Source organism: Salvelinus namaycush, chromosome 5 (assembly GCF_016432855.1).
Source record: "Salvelinus namaycush isolate Seneca chromosome 5, SaNama_1.0, whole genome shotgun sequence".
NCBI lineage: Eukaryota > Metazoa > Chordata > Actinopteri > Salmoniformes > Salmonidae > Salvelinus > Salvelinus namaycush.
The window spans coordinates 983813-1001145 of NC_052311.1; the positions used below are offsets into that span (position 1 = coordinate 983813).

The window sequence follows — 17333 nt, forward strand, 5'->3', positions numbered from 1 at the left end:
CACCGGGCTGTACCGGTGGACACCAGCCTGTACCGGTGGACACCGGGCAGGATGGGGACATGTACTCATCCTGACTCTGCCATCAGCAACATGAACTGGGATTCGTGGGACAAGGTGATGTTTTTACACTCCTCAGTTGTCCAGTGTTGGTGATGGCCACTGGAGCTGCTTCTTCTTGTTTGTAGCTGATAGGAACCCGGTCGTCTGCTGCAACAGTCCATTCATGCTGAGATGCTGTTCTGCACACCACTGTTGAACTGTGCCGTTGTTTGGCTGTTTCAACCAGCTGTTTTTGCCCACCGGGCTGCTCTGCTGACTCTATGCTTGTTTTGTTTGTCGCACCGTTCTCGGTAAACCCTAGACACTGTCTGAAAATCCCAGGAGGACGGCCATTTCTGAGAAACTGGAACCGGAGCGCATCGCACCGACAATCATGCTCAAAATCGCTTAGGTCACTTGTTTTTCCCATTCTAATGTTCAATCGGACAGTAACGGAATGCCTCAATGCCTGTCTGCCTGCTTTATATAGCAAGCCACGACCACGTGACTCACTGTCTGTAGGAGCGATGTCATTATCGTGAAAGGTACCAGTACCTGATATCAGTACCTGATAAACTGAGTGTGTATATTGTATATAATGGAGGTGTGTGTGTGTGTGTGTGTGTGTGTGTGTGTGTGTGTGTGTGTGTGTGTGTGTGTGTGTGTGTGTGTGTGTGTGTGTGTGTGTGTGTGTGTGTGTGTGTGTGTGTGTGTGTGTGTGTGTGTGTTCTGATGAGATGTATTTATTATTGTTCAGTGTCTTATACCAGTATGTGAATAAAGGTTCAACTGAATTGTCTGGTAACTATCATATGAATGTTTGGGGACTCCTAGTGGCCAGCGTAGGACACTGCATGTAACAACCACTAACTCATAGTAGTCTACAGTGTACACACCAGTCAGTCAGCATATAGAAGTCTTTAATTCCCTCAGTGGTCAGAGAACACGGTGAGTACAGCAGAATGGGTCGGAGGTCAAAGGTCATGGTGAGGACAGCAGAACGGGTCAGAGGTCAGAGAACATGGCGAGGACAGAAGAATGGGTCAGAGGTCACGGTGAGGAGAGCAGGTATAGATGGATAGAGGAAGACTACAGCAGGATCATTTGCTCAATCACACACAGCTTAATGTGAGCTCACATTTTTTTAACATGTTTTTTACAAAAGGATAGATTTGGAGTGAGATAAACTTGGATTTTTCGGCGGGTACATATGCAGCATGCTACCCTCTACAGCATGGCCTTCGCTTCAGATCAAAACTCCAAACCCACAACCTAATTTTGACCACAATTATCAGGAGAGATTACTGCTTCCAAGGTTCTCTTTTTCCAAGCTATACAGAGGGTGCTCTAGCAAACAAACAGCAGAGACCTGAGGACAGCATCCAACCGGGAACTGAGTGAGTAGTGTTTGGTCTGATGCTATTTTGAAAGCCAAGAAGAAAAAGCAAAATGAAAGTACATTACAATGATATATTTTACTCTATGGGGACTGAATGCTGAGGTAAGGCTAGGACAGATACAAATTCAATTAGCACTAAGGTTTGAAGTAAAAGGCCTTTGGGCCCAACAAGTGTCAGGAGTCTTTGAAGCGTCCTCTGAAGCCCCCTCCTGCTGTTCAGAGATCATCACTGGCATTTTCTACAAGAAATCTGACTCCAGAAATAAAAGTTTCTCCCAAGAGGGTGTGACACCTCCTCTTGTTGCCTGCTGCACTGCTGCTTGGATTCCACCTGGCGATCTGTTCACCGTCTGCCCTGGCCTGTCTCATCCTGTCTGGTACAGGTACCTCCCCCTCTCTGTTCACCGTCTGCCCGGGCCTGTCTTCCCCTGTCTGGTACAGGTACCTCCCCCTCTCTGTTCACCATCTGCCCTGGCCCGTCTCCCCCTGTCTGGTACAGGTACCCCCACCACACTCCCCCCTCTCTGTTCACCGTCTGCCCTGGCCCGTCTCCCCCTGTCTGGTACAGGTACCCCCACTACACTCACCCCTCTCTGTTCACCGTCTGCCCGGGCCTGTCTCCCCCTGTCTGGTACAGGTACCCCCCCCCCCCCCTCTCTGTTCACCATCTGCCCGGGCCTGTCTCCCCCTGTCTGGTACAGGTACCCCCCCTACACTCACCCCTCGATGTTCACCATCTGCCCTGGCCTGTCTCCCCCTGTCTGGTACCTGTACCCCCACTACACCAAACTCACCCCTCCCCCTCTCTCTCCCGAGCATTCGCTCCCCTCAAGCACTGTTGGGGCGAGTGACCCTGCACTTACAATGGCTAGCCCCAAGTCGTTATATATTTTTTTAAATGATTGTGCATTTTGCTATTTGCTTCATGACTCCTGCATAACTCTGTTGTTGTATGTGTCGAACTGCTTTGTTTTTATCTTGGCCAGGTCACAGTTGTAAATGAGAACTTGTTGGCAACTAGCCTACCTGGTTAAATAAAGGTGAAATAAAACATTTGAAAATCATTACAAGTGTTAAAACGTGTTCCAGGTAAGATGATTTGAACCGTTTGGCCTTCCGTAGGCAATTAGGATCTCACTAGCGTGCTTGGCTCTGTCCATCTCCTTGCTTCTGCCCACTATGACTAATGTTTTCTTATTGGAAACGACAGGCAGTGGTCTATCTTGGTTTAGATGTACATCTTTGGTTACATCTCTCAACTGCGTTGCTTCCTGTTTCGTCGCTTAAATGTGACATAAATTGAAAAATACGTGACGTTAGTAAGAGACACAACCAGCAAGTTGTTGTACACAAAGAAGTGTTGTTCAAATATTTATCATATTCATTGTAAGCAGTAGTTCCTAGTCAAAAATAACCACATTTCCCTGGATGGAACCGGAGAAAGCTTCGAATGATCTGGAAAGCAGAAGTCATTCGATAGGATTATCGAAACCGTTGTTTAAATGTTGAAAACACATCGTTTTGAAGACAGCAGAGCCTCGCCAGGTGTGCATAATGATGCTTTATTGTTTGTTACTGCCAACAAAACATTTGAACTGGTCGTAGTATCGCTAACGATGAGGTACCAGGATGATCGTAATCTTAGGTACCCAGGATGCGGTAAGTTTACCACGGTTCTACTGACCAGCCAGCAACATAACGTTACTTCGCTACAGTACTTTTATTCACAAGAAAAACGGTCATGTAAAGTTAGCCACGGTGGTGAATCTCTTGCTGATGTCACCAGACGTTCACCTTGCAGGCAAACGGCTAGCTAGTGCATTGGATTTGGTTGGTTAGTTAGTTAGCTAACCTAGTTAGCTACATGTCAGTGTTGTTGACCTGGCTACTATTCATTGCCTACCTTGCCACTAGCTTAGTGGTGAAACTATCTTAACCCACCATTTCACTGTATCCCTCTCTCCAGTGTTGTCCTTCACTCTCAGTGAATCCCTGCCCAGCTGTCCTCCCTGACCGTGTCCACAACCATGGCGATCCGGTTTGCGGTGGTTGCCCGTGGCAGTACCGTCCTGGCGAAACATGCGTGGTGTGGCGGTAATTTCCTGGAGGTGACAGAACAGATCCTAGCTAAGATACCATCCGAGAACAACAAGCTCACCTACAGCCATGGCAGGTAGGGTTAACACTCAGACAGCCACACAACCTGGAGATGGATAGTCCTGTTCTACTTGTACTGTATGTATGTTCGTGTGACCGTGAAGATCAAATCAGACTGAGTATCTTGTCTTCTCCTTCAGCTATCTCTTCCACTACATCTGCCATGACAGAATCATTTACCTCTATCACTGATGATGTGAGTATACAGGCTTTAGTCTGCCATGACAGAATCATTTACCTCTGTATCACTGATGATGTGAGTATACAGGCTTTAGTCTGCCATGACAGAATCATTTACCTCTGTATCACTGATGATGTGAGTATACAGGCTTTAGTCTGCCATGACAGAATCATTTACCTCTGTATCACTGATGATGTGAGTATACAGGCTTTAGTCTGCCATGACAGAATCATTTACCTCTGTATCACTGATGATGTGAGTATACAGGCTTTAGTCTGCCATGACAGAATCATTTACCTCTGTATCACTGATGATGTGAGTATACAGGCTTTAGTCTGCCATGACAGAATCATTTACCTCTGTATCACTGATGATGTGAGTATACAGGCTTTAGTCTGCCATGACAGAATCATTTACCTCTGTATCACTGATGATGTGAGTATACAGGCTTTAGTCTGCCATGACAGAATCATTTACCTCTGTATCACTGATGACGTGAGTATACAGGCTTTGGTCATTATTTTTATAGGCGTGAAAGCAGAGTGAAAGCACCGCCAGCATTCAAAAGTGACCAAAACATCAGCCAGGAAGCATAGGAACTGAGAAGTGGTCTGTGGTCACCACCTGCAGAACCACTCCTTTATTGGGGGTGTCTTGCTAATTGCCTATAATTTCCATCTGTCTATTCCATTTGCACAACAGCATGTGAAATTTATTGTCAATCAGTGTTGCTTCCTAAGTGGACAGTTTGATTTCACAGAAGTGTGATTGACTTGGAGTTACATTGTGTTGTTTAAGTGTTCCCTTTATTTTTTTGAGCAGTGTATAAGACAGAAACTAAAATAATTTTTCTCCGATATAGGACAGACCCTTTAAAACCTCCTTTTTGATCATTTGTTTGACTTTGTTTTTCCATGTATGAATCTGTTATCCAATGTGTTTCTATGGGCTAATAGCAGTAAGGAAATTCAATGTTTCATAAAACATGTTTTATACCTAAAGGGTCTAAATGAACCCCCCCCCCCCCCCCCCCCCCTAGAGTCCTAAAGGATTAAGGTCTGTCTGTCGGGACTGCAGTGTGTATTGTCTGTCGGGACTGCAGTGTGTATTGTCTGTCGGGACTGCAGTGTGTATTGTCTGTCGGGACTGCAGTGTGTATTGTCTGTCGGGACTGCAGTGTGTATTGTCTGTCGGGACTGCAGTGTGTATTGTCTGTCGGGACTGCAGTGTGTATTGTCTGTCGGGACTGCAGTGTGTATTGTCTGTCGGGACTGCAGTGTGTATTGTCTGTCGGGACTGCAGTGTGTATTGTCTGTCTGTCTGTCGGGACTGCAGTGTGTATTGTCGGGACTGCAGTGTGTATTGTCTGTCTGTCTGCTAGGACTGCAGTGTGTATTGTCTGTCTGCTAGGACTGCAGTGTGTATTGTCTGTCGGGACTGCAGTGTGTATTGTCTGTCTGTCTGTCGGGACTGCAGTGTGTATTGTCTGTCTGTCTGTCGGGACTGCAGTGTGTATTGTCTGTCGGGACTGCAGTGTGTATTGTCTGTCGGGACTGCAGTGTGTATTGTCTGTCGGGACTGCAGTGTGTATTGTCTGTCGGGACTGCAGTGTGTATTGTCTGTCGGGACTGCAGTGTGTATTGTCTGTCGGGACTGCAGTGTGTATTGTCTGTCTGTCTGTCGGGACTGCAGTGTGTATTGTCGGGACTGCAGTGTGTATTGTCTGTCTGCTAGGACTGCAGTGTGTATTGTCTGTCTGTCTGCCGGGACTGCAGTGTGTATTGTCTGTCGGGACTGCAGTGTGTATTGTCTGTCTGTCTGTCGGGACTGCAGTGTGTATTGTCTGTCGGGACTGCAGTGTGTATTGTCTGTCGGGACTGCAGTGTGTATTGTCTGTCGGGACTGCAGTGTGTATTGTCTGTCTGTCTGTCGGGACTGTAGTGTCTGATTGTGTTAACTGTCTGCTAGGACTTTGAGCGGTCACGTGTGTTCAGCTTCCTGGGAGAGGTGAAGAAGCGTTTCCAGACCACGTATGGTTCCAGAGCTCAGACAGCTCTTCCCTACGCAATGAACTCAGAGTTCTCCTCCACTCTGATGGCTCAGATGGTGAGACACACACACACACACACACACACACACACACACACACACACACACACACACACACACACACACACACACTCCCTGATCAGATGGTGAGTTAGTTATCCTCCACTCTGGCTACTGCGATGATGAGAACCAATCCTGTAATATGTTAGTATGGTAGTGAGTGGTCAGAACAGGCTGTGACACAGGGTTGCCAGGTGTAGCTGACATTTCCAGAATAATGATCAATCAAAACCCGCCCGCAAGGTCCAATTAACACAAGTCACATTGATAATGCTGCTCTCATCTCACTCAGGTGACTGGGCTGTCTGCTGCACCACCCCCCCTGCCTCTCTCTCTCCCTCCCTGCCCCCTTCCCTCCCTGTCCCCTTCCCTGCCCTTCTCCCTCCTATGAGACTCAAAATTGAGCTCAGGTGCATCCTGTTTCCATTGATCATCCTTGAGATGTTTCTACAACTTGATTGGAGTCCACCTGTGGTCAATTCAATTGATTGGACATGATTTGGAAAGGCATGGTCTATATAATGTTTCACAGTTGACAGTGCATGTCAGAGCAAAATGAATTGTCCGTAGAGCTCCGAGACAGGATTGTGTCAAGGCACAGATCTGGGGAAGGGTACCAAAACATTTTTGCAGCATTGAAGGTCCCCAAGAACACAGTGGCCTCCATCATTCTTAAATGGAAGAAATGTGGAACCACCAAGACTCTTCCTAGAGCTGGCCGTCTGGCCAAACTGAGTAATCGGGGGAGAAGGGTCAGGGAGGTGGTCAGGGAGGTGACCAAGAACCCGATGGTCACTCTGACAGAGCTCCAGAGTTCCTCTGTGGAGATGGGAGAACCTTCCAGAAGGACATCCATCTCTGCAGCACTCCACCAATCAATTAAATATAGGACACATCACGTTAAGAGAGACAACATAACACTACATAAAGAGAAACCTAAGACAACAGCATGGCAGCAACACAACATGGTACAAACATTATTGGGCACAGACAACAGCACAAAGGACAAGAAGGTAGAGAACAATACATCATAACAATACATCACGCTAAGCAGCCACAACTGTCAGTAAGAGTGTCCATGATTGAGTCTGAATGAAGAGATTGAGATAAAACTGTCCAGTTTGAGTGTTTGTTGCAGCTCGTTCCAGTCGCTAGCTGCACCGAACTGAAAAGAGGAGCGACCCAGGGATGTGTGTGCTTTGGGGACCTTTAACAGAATGTGACTGGCAGAACGGGTGTTGTATGTGGAGGATGAGGGCTGCAGTAGATATCTCAGATAGGGGGGAGTGAGGCCTAAGAGGGTTTTATAAATTAGGATCAACCAGTGGGTATACAGAGATGTCCAGTTTACAGAGGAGTGCAGTGATGTGTCCTATAAGGAGTATTGGTTGCAAATCTGATGGCCGAATGGTAAAGAACATCTAGCCGCTCGAGAGCACCCTTACCTGCCAATCTATAAATTATGTTTCCGTAATTTATATGGGTAGGATGGTCTTCTGAATCAGGGTTAGTTTGGCAGCTGTGGTGAAAGAGGAGCGATTACGATAGAGGAAACCAAGTCTAGATTTAACTTTAGCCTGCAGCTTTGATATGTGCTGAGAGAAGGACAGTGTACCGTCTAGCCATACTCCCAAGTACTTGAATGAGGTGAACACCTCAAGCTCTAAACCCTCAGAGGTAGTAATCACACAGGTGGGGAGAGGGGCATTCTTCTTACCAAACCTCATTACCTTTGTTTTGGAGGTGTTCAGAACAAGGTTAAGGGCAGAGAAAGCTTGTTGGACACTAAGAAAGCTTTGTAGAGCAGTTAACACAAAATCCGGGGAGGGGCCAGCTGAGTATAAGACTGTATCATCTACATATAAATGGATGAGAGAGCTTCTTACTGCCTGAGCTATGTTGATGTAAATTTGAGAAGAGTGTGGGGCCTAGGATTGAGCCTTGGGGTACTCCCTTTGTGACAGGCAGTGGCTGACTGGAATAAGGCTGTAACGTAACAAAATGTGGAAAAAGTCAAGGGGTCTGAATCCTTCCCGAATGCACTGTGAAGCACTTTAAAACAAAGGTTTTAAATGTGTAAGTGTCTTAGACATATATAACGTATAGCTAATTGTTTATAAAACATATAAAACACTAAAGTGCTGTTACACCACAACAAACTTTCTGCTTTCTTCTTCCTGCTTGCTTATTTCACTCTCATCTAAACATTTGGTCTGTTAAAAATGTAAGTGAACTCGCATGTCATCTGACATAATCCCAGGCAATTTTGTTGGCTTTACATTAGCGATGAGCTATTTTTACATGGTTTTAGGTACATTATAAGCACTACTGAACAAAGAGCCGTTTAGGAGCCGTTTAGGAGCCGTTTAGGAGCCGTTTAGGAGCCGTTTAGGAGCCGTTTAGGAGCCGTTTAGGAGCCAGCTCACTGAACAGACTCAGAATGCCCATCGCTAATAGCAGGGGAGATTAGGAACACACATCCGTCTTAAAGGGCCAGAGCAGGGGTCTTACAGCGACGGGGCTGAACGGATTATGGCTGTGGGGAAGCTGGAGGAAGGGTTAGGGGATAAAAGACTGGACTGAAAGGAGGTTGAGTAAGGCAGGAGGGGCTCGTAAGGGGAACATGACAACTCTGCCTCTGGGGGAACTCTGAGCACACACTCCATCTGTGTGTTAGTGAGGGCTGTCTGTTTGTTAGTGAGGACTGTCTGTGTGTTAGTGAGGACTGTCTGTGTGTTAGTGAGGGCTGTCTGTTTTAGTGAGGACTGTCTGTGTGTTAGTGAGGACTGTCTGTGTGTTAGTGAGGACTGTCTGTGTGTTAGTGAGGACTGTCTGTGTGTTAGTGAGGACTGTCTGTGTGTTAGTGAGGACTGTGTGTATTTTGTTTACCTTCAGTCACATGAACACCATACCACTGATCCTCTCCTTCTCTGTGTCTCTCTCTCTCTCTCCTTCTGTGTCTCCCTCTCCCCCTCTCTCTCTCCTTCTCTCTCTCTCTCCCCCCCTCTCTCCTTCTCTGTGTCTCTCTCTCTCTGTCTCCTCTCCTTCTCTCTCTCTCTCCCCCCCTCTCTCCTTCTGTCTCTCTCTCCTTCTGTGTCTCCCTCTCCCCCTCTCTCTCTCTCTCTCTCCTTCTCTCTCTGTCTCTCTCTCCTTCTCTGTCTCTCTCTCCTTCTCTGTGTCTCTCTCTCTCTGTCTCCTCTCCCTCTCTCTCCCCCCCTCTCTCCTTCTCTGTCTCTCTCTCTCCTTCTGTGTCTCCCTCTCTCTCTCTCCCCCCTCTCTCTCTCCTTCTCTCTCTCTCTCTCCCCCCCCCTCTCTCCTTCTCTGTCTCTCTCTCTCCTTCTGTGTCTCCCTCTCTCTCTCCCCCTCTCTCTCTCCCCCTCTCTCTCCTTCTCTCTCTCTCTCCCCCTCTCTCTCCTTCTCTCTCTCTCTCCCCCTCTCTCTCCTTCTCTCTCTCTCTCCCCCCTCTCTCCTTCTCTCTCTCTCTCCCCCCCTCTCTCCTTCTCTCTCTCTCTCCCCCCTCTCTCCTTCTCTCTCTCTCTCCCCCCCTCTCTCCTTCTCTCTCTCTCTCCCCCCCTCTCTCCTTCTCTCTCTCTCTCCCCCCTCTCTCTTCTCTCTCTCTCTCCCCCCCTCTCTCCTCTCTCTCTCTCCCCCTCTCTCTCTCCTTCTCTCTCTCTCCCCCTCTCTCTCTCCTTCTCTCTCTCTCTCCCCCTCTCTCCTTCTCTCTCTCTCTCCCCCCCTCTCCCCTTCTCTCTCTCTCTCCCCCTCTCTCTCTCCTTCTCTCTCTCTCTCCCCCTCTCTCTCTCCTTCTCTCTCTCTCTCCCCCTCTCTCTCTCCTTCTCTCTCTCTCTCCCCTCTCTCTCTCCTTCTCTCTCTCTCTCCCCCTCTCTCTCTCCTCTCTCTCTCTCCCCCCCTCTCTCCTTCTCTCTCTCTCTCCCCCTCTCTCTCCTTCTCTGTCTCCTTCTCTCTGTCTCTCCCCCTCTCTCTCTCCCCCTCTCTCTCTCCTTCTCTCTCTCTCCTTCTCTCTCTCTCTCCCCCTCTCTCTCTCCTTCTCTCTCTCTCTCCCCCTCTCTCTCTCCTTCTCTCTCTCTCTCCCCCTCTCTCTCTCCTTCTCTCTCTCTCTCCCCCTCTCTCTCTCCTTCTCTCTCTCTCTCCCCCTCTCTCTCTCCTTCTCTCTCTCTCTCCCCCTCTCTCTCTCCTTCTCTCTCTCCCCCTCCCTCTCTCCCCCCTCCCTCTCTCCCCCCCTCCCCCAGCACCATTCCTGTCCTCCATCAGATCGCCTGGCTGAGACTCAGCTGCAGGTTGACGATCTGAAAGGCATCATGGTGCACAACATCGGTGAGATAAGACTCCTACATCCACCACTGTATTAGGGGCTCGGGGAGAAGTGTCTAGGGTCTGAGGATCCAGTGTACTTTAGTTTCTTGTGTTTCCTCTGTGTTTCCTACAGACTTGGTGGCTCAGAGGGGAGAGAAGTTGGAGTTGCTGATTGATAAAACAGAGAACCTGGTCGGCTCAGTGAGTCACATTCTAATCTACTACAATTACTCAACTATACACCAACTATCCTTGTCACGCCCTGGCCTTAGTATTTTTTGTTTTCTTAATTATTTTAGTTAGGTCAGGGTGTGACATGGGGAATGTATGTGTTTTTTGTAGTGTCTAGGGTGGTTGTAAGGTTTAGGGGGTTTATTAGAGTAGTTGGGTTTATGTTTAGTATAGAAGTCTAGCTGTGTCTATGTCGAAGTGTTTTGTGTCAGCACTTATGTTTGTATAGCTTCACGGTCGTCTGTTTTGTTGGTTTGTTTTGTTTTTTCCTTCTTTAAATAAAAAGAAGATGTACTTTCCACGCGCTGCGCCTTGGTCCTCTCTCAGTCCCTTTGACGATCGTGACAGAATTCCCCACCAACACGGGATCAAGCAGCGTGAAAAGCGGCAACAGGAGCAGCGCAAGGAGGAATGGAAATGGGAGCGTAATATGGACTACACTACGTGGGAGGAGATCGACAGGTGGGCGATCGACCCAGGGCGAGTGCCGGAGCCAGCCTGGGATTCTCTGGCGCAGTGTGAGGAGGGATACCGGCGAATGGAGGCAGCACGACGACGCGGTAGGAAGCCTGTGAGTCAGCCCAAAAAATTTCTTGGGGGGGGGGCTTAGAGGTAGTGGGCCGAGGGCAGGTAGGAGACCTGCGCCCACTTCCCAGGCTAACCGTGGAGAGCGGGAGTACGGGCGAACACCGTGTTACGCAGTAGAGCGCACGGTGTCTCCTGTACATGTCCATAGCCCGGTGCGGGTTATTCTACCTCCCCGCACTGGTAGGGCTAGATTGGGCATTGAGCCAGGTGTCATGAAGCCGGCTCAACGCGTCTGGTCTCCAGTGCGTCTCCTCGGGCCGGCATACATGGCACCAGCCTTACGCATGGTGTCCCCGGTTCGCCTACATAGCCCGGTGCGGGTTATTCCACCTCCCCGCACGGGTAGGGCGACGGGGAGCATTCAACCAGGTAAGGTTGGGCAGGCTCGGTGCTCAAGGGAACCAGTACGCCTGCACGGTCCGGTATTTCCGTCGCCACCTCCCCGCCCCAGTCCAGTTCCACCAGTGCCTACACCACGCACCAGGCTTCCAGTGTGTCTCCAGAGCCCTGTTCCTCCTCCACGCACTCGTCCTATGGTGCGTGTCTCCAGCCCGGTACCACCAATTCCGGCACCACGCACCAAGCCTCCTGTGCGTCTCCAGAGTCCTGTGCATCCTGTTGCTGCTCCCCGCATTAGCCCTGAGATGCGTGTCCCCAGCCCGGTACCACCAGTTCCGGCACCACGCACTAGGCCTAATGTGCGTCCCCAGGGTCCAGTATGCCCTGTTCCTTCTCCCCGCACTAGCCTGAAGGTGCGCGTCCTTAGCCCGGTGCCTCCAGTTCCGGCACCACGCACCAGGCCTACAGTGCGCCTATTCCGGCCAGAGCCATCCGTCTGCCCAGTGCCATCTGAGCCATCCGTCTCCCCAGCGCCATCTGAGCCATCCGTCTCCCCAGCGCCATCTGAGCCATCCGTCTCCCCAGCGCCATCTGAGCCATCCGTCTCCCCAGCGCCATCTGAGCCATCCGTCTCCCCAGCGCCATCTGAGCCATACGTCTGCCCAGTGCCGTCTGAGCCATCCGTCTGTCCCGAGCCATTAGAGCCGCCCGTCTGTCCCGAGCCGTCAGAGCCGTTAGTCAGTCAGGAGCCGCTAGAGCCGTTAGTCAGTCAGGATCTGCCAGAGCCGCCAACCAGACAGGATCTGCCAGAGCCGCCAACCAGACAGGATCTGCCAGAGCCGCCAACCAGACAGGATCTGCCAGAGCCGCCAACCAGACAGGATCTGCCAGAGCCGCCAACCAGACAGGATCTGCCAGAGCCGCCAACCAGACAGGATCTGCCAGAGCCGCCAACCAGACAGGATCTGCCAGAGTCGCCAACCAGACAGGATCTGCCAGAGTCGCCAGCCAGCCATGAGCGTCCAGATCCGTCAGCCAGCCATGAGCGTCCAGATCCGTCAGCCAGCCATGAGCGTCCAGATCCGTCAGCCAGCCATGAGCAGCCAGATCCGTCAGCCAGCCATGAGCAGCCAGATCCGTCAGCCAGCCATGAGCAGCCAGATCCGTCAGCCAGCCATGAGCAGCCAGATCCGTCAGCCAGCCATGAGCAGCCAGATCCGTCAGCCAGCCATGAGCAGCCAGATCCGTCAGCCAGCCATGAGCAGCCAGATCCGTCAGCCAGCCATGAGCCGTCCAGCCAGGATCCGCCAGAGCCGTCCAGCCAAGATCCGCCAGAGCAGTCATCCAGCCAGGATCCGTCCCTCAGTCCGGAGCTGCCGTCCCTCAGTCCGGAGCTGCCGTCCCTCAGTCCGGAGCTGCCCCTTATCCTGGTGCTGCCCCTTATCCTGGTGCTGCCCCTTATCCTGGTGCTGCCCCTTATCCTGGTGCTGCCCCTTATCCTGGTGCTGCCCCTTAGTCCGGTGCTGCCCCTTAGTCCGGTGCTGCCCCTTAGTCCGGTGCTGCCCCTTAGTCCGGTGCTGCCCCTTAGTCAGGTGCTGCCCCTTAATCCAGTGGGGTTAATGTGGAGGGTGGCCATTTGGAGGAGGCTACGTAAGCGGGTAGTGACTATGGTGGGGTGGGGACCACGACCAGTGCCGGAGCCGCCGCCGTGGACGGACGCCCACCCAGACCCTCCCCTAGACTATGTGCTGGTGCGCCCGGAGTTCGCACCTTAAGGGGGGGGTTATGTCACGCCCTGGCCTTAGTATTTTTTGTTTTCTTAATTATTTTAGTTAGGTCAGGGTGTGACATGGGGAATGTATGTGTTTTTTGTAGTGTCTAGGGTGGTTGTAAGGTTTAGGGGGTTTATTAGAGTAGTTGGGTTTATGTTTAGTATAGAAGTCTAGCTGTGTCTATGTCGAAGTGTTTTGTGTCAGCACTTATGTTTGTATAGCTTCACGGTCGTCTGTTTTGTTGGTTTGTTTTGTTTTTTCCTTCTTTAAATAAAAAGATGTACTTTCTACGCGCTGCGCCTTGGTCCTCTCTCAGTCCCTTTGACGATCGTGACAATCCTACTACTACGCCTATAACCTGGCTCAGAGCATCACTAACTTCCTCTCTCCTCCAGTCTGTGAGTTTTAAGACCACCAGTCGTAACCTGGCCAGAGCTATGTGTATGAAGAACCTCAAACTGACTGTCGTCGTGGTGGTGTCACTGGTAGGTACTGTCTGTCTGTTCACCTGTGTGTGTGTGTGTGTGTAAAATAGTCTGAACTATGTTCTGTGTTCTCGTCAGGTGGTCCTGTATGTAGTTGTGTCTGCAGCCTGCGGAGGACTCAGCTGGCCCAACTGCATCAGGAAATAAGAGAGGGCGAACGGGGGAAGAGAGGGGGAGGACGAGGAGAGAGGGGGAGGAAAAGAGGAAGCAAGAGAAAGAATACAAGACAGCGGACCCACAGGGGAAAAGAATCCCTCTTCTCTCCTGTCTCTCCTCTTGTCTTCCAGTCAGCAGGGAGGAGAGTATCTTCTATTGGACAGGATGGTGACACCACAAGGCATCCAGATAGTGGAGATTTAACAGCGTTGGGATTGTCTTGCTTTCTGTTCCCTCCCTGTCTCTCTCTCTCTCCCTCCCTGTCTCTCTCTCTCTCTCTCTCTCCCTCCCTGTCTCTCTCTCTCTCTCCCTCCCTGTCTCTCTCTCTCTCTCTCTCCCTCCCTGTCTCTCTCTCTCTCTCTCTCTCCCTCCCTGTCTCTCTCTCTCTCTCTCTCCCTCCCTGTCTTGCTTTCTGTTCCTAAACAAGAGAATGAGGTTCTGTCCAAAGACTTGTGATTGTCTTGCTTTCTGTTCCTAAACAAGAGAATGAGGTGTGTTTATCTGTCCAAAGACTTGTGATTGTTGGATATGCAGCCTGAAGATATTGTGCTAGTGGAATTCAGGAAGTCCTCCATACTGTCCTCCAGACCATGGTCCTCTCACCCAGGGCTCTACAGGCCTAACAAACAGCTGTCCTCCATACTGTCCTCCAGACCAGACCATGGTCCTCTCATCGTGCTGTAGAGGGATGGCCAACCCAACCCAGGTCCTGGAGAGATACTGGCTGTGCAGGCTTTTGCTCCAACCTTACCCCTCTCCAGCTCCAGATTGTCCCCCCCAGTCAGTCCAGCAGATTAAGCCACTGGACCAGCATGCATCTGTACCCAGACATAGACATTTAGATGTCTGTAAAATGTCTCTCTGTGTACCTGTAAGTAGGGCTGGGCGATATGGCCAATACATCATATCATGGTATTTTTCACATTTGTGACGGTATTTAATGTTTTTGATTAATAAAAGTTCTACATTTGCTTTATGAGTAGTGACCCTGGGTGGCAACACATACATTCTACATTATTTCAATGGGTTTTTCTCCATTCGGATTGTTTTATACTGTTCAATTCAACTTCAAACTAAAATAATTTCCATCAACTTCTGCATTTCCTGAACTCATTTCCACATTACCACGATATTTGCAAAAATACCAGGCCTTATTTTTAACCAAATTGCGATTTAGATCAAAACACTTTTGGAGTCATGGAAATATAATGTTTATTATAATTCTATAGTTAGAATATAAATACTAGTGGGCACTTTGATTACAGTGTTGTTTGACAATGAATGAAAATGCCATGGATGAGTTATTGTGACAGGGTAGGAAGTGATGTTCAGTGTTTCCTAGGGGACCTTATAATCTTTGGCTACATTAAATCTTTATTCATATAGCCAACACATTCATGCTTCGCCTATTCCTCTGATTTAGAAGATACTGTTGCACAAGCAACATGCTGATGTAAGCCTCTACAGGACAGGCTGTATTAGCTAGCTACGTTTGCTCTGACTCAGTACTTTTATTAACTAGCCAGCTAGCTAGCGATTAGCATTAGTGGCTAACACGATTTAGCTTAATTTGCTAAGAAAACACAAACTAGCTGTTTGCAGATGTAAGAAACACAAACTAATATTGTAATTATAGAATGCTTGTGTATTTATATTAAGATTAAAGTGGAAACAACGTCTCTGTCATCAACATTGTTGTATGTGCTGCATTGACCAGCAGACTGAACACAAGTGTCTCGTTGTCAAGCAACAACAAACCGCTCCTTGTGGGACTCGGTCTGTGTGGAAAGCGGCGTGACGGGGTGGGACTCGGTCTGTGTGGAAAGCGGCGTGACGGGGTGGGACTCGGTCTGTGTGGAAAGCGGCGTGACGGGGTGGGACTCGGTCTGTGTGGAAAGCGGCGTGACGGGGTGGGACTGGGTCTGTGTGGAAAGCGGCGTGACGGGGTGGGACTCGGTCTGTGTGGAAAGCGGCGTGACGGGGTGGGACTCGGTCTGTGTGGAAAGCGGCGTGACGGGGTGGGACTCGGTCTGTGTGGAAAGCGGCGTGACGGGGTGGGACTCGGTCTGTGTGGAAAGCGGCGTGACGGGGTGGGACTCGGTCTGTGTGGAAAGCGGCGTGACGGGGTGGGACTGGGTCTGTGTGGAAAGCGGCGTGACGGGGTGGGACTCGGTCTGTGTGGAAAGCGGCGTGACGGGGTGGGACTCGGTCTGTGTGGAAAGCGGCGTGACGGGGTGGGACTCGGTCTGTGTGGAAAGCGGCGTGACGGGGTGGGACGCGGTCTGTGTGGAAAGCGGCGTGACGGGGTGGGACTCGGTCTGTGTGGAAAGCGGCGTGACGGGGTGGGACTCGGTCTGTGTGGAAAGCGACGTGACGGGGTGGGACTCGGTCTGTGTGGAAAGCAGCGTGACGGGGTGGGACTCGGTCTGTGTGGAAAGCGGCGTGACGGGGTGGGACTCGGTCTGTGTGGAAAGCGGCGTGACGGGGTGGGACGAGGTCTGTGTGGAAAGCGGTGTGACGGGGTGGGACGAGGTCTGTGTGGAAAGCGGCGTGACGGGGTGGGACTCGGTCTGTGTGGAAAGCGGCGTGACGGGGTGGGACTCGGTCTGTGTGGAAAGCGGCGTGACGGGGTGGGACTCGGTCTGTGTGGAAAGCGGCGTGACGGGGTGGGACTCGGTCTGTGTGGAAAGCGGCGTGACGGGGTGGGACTCGGTCTGTGTGGAAAGCGACGTGACGGGGTGGGACTCGGTCTGTGTGGAAAGCAGCGTGACGGGGTGGGACTCGGTCTGTGTGGAAAGCGGCGTGACGGGGTGGGACTCGGTCTGTGTGGAAAGCGGCGTGACGGGGTGGGACTCGGTCTGTGTGGAAAGCGGTGTGACGGGGTGGGACGAGGTCTGTGTGGAAAGCGGCGTGACGGGGTGGGACTCGGTCTGTGTGGAAAGCGGCGTGACGGGGTGGGACTCGGTCTGTGTGGAAAGCGGCGTGACGGGGTGGGACTGGGTCTGTGTGGAAAGCGGCGTGACGGGGTGGGACTCGGTCTGTGTGGAAAGCGGCGTGACGGGGTGGGACTCGGTCTGTGTGGAAAGCGGCGTGACGGGGTGGGACTCGGTCTGTGTGGAAAGCGGTGTGACGGGGTGGGACTCGGTCTGTGTGGAAAGCGGCGTGACTGGGTGGGACTCGGTCTGTGTGGAAAGCGGCGTGACTGGGTGGGACTCGGTCTGTGTGGAAAGCGGTGTGACGGGGTGGGACGAGGTCTGTGTGGAAAGCGGTGGGACGGGGTCTGTGTGGAAAGCGGCGTGACGGGGTGGGACTCGGTCTGTGTGGAAAGCGGTGTGACGGGGTGGGACTCGGTCTGTGTGGAAAGCGGCGTGACGGGGTGGGACTCGGTCTGTGTGGAAAGCGGCGTGACGGGGTGGGACTCGGTCTGTGTGGAAAGCGGTGTGACGGGGTGGGACGAGGTCTGTGTGGAAAGCGGCGTGACGGGGTGGGACTCGGTCTGTGTGGAAAGCGGCGTGACGGGGTGGGACTCGGTCTGTGTGGAAAGCGGTGGGACGGGGTGGGAC

The 17333-nt window shown here is 51.2% G+C and overlaps 1 long non-coding RNA gene across 1 annotated transcript; it reads left to right on the forward strand.

Annotated features, from left to right (window-relative positions):
- Positions 1 to 5770: 5770 nt before the first annotated feature.
- On the forward strand, positions 5771 to 13601 carry LOC120047362. The gene is made up of 5 exons (XR_005476873.1): positions 5771 to 5882; positions 6896 to 6898; positions 10136 to 10207; positions 10333 to 10400; positions 13525 to 13601. It is a non-coding gene; the product is annotated as an uncharacterized LOC120047362 (long non-coding RNA).
- Positions 13602 to 17333: the final 3732 nt, after the last annotated feature.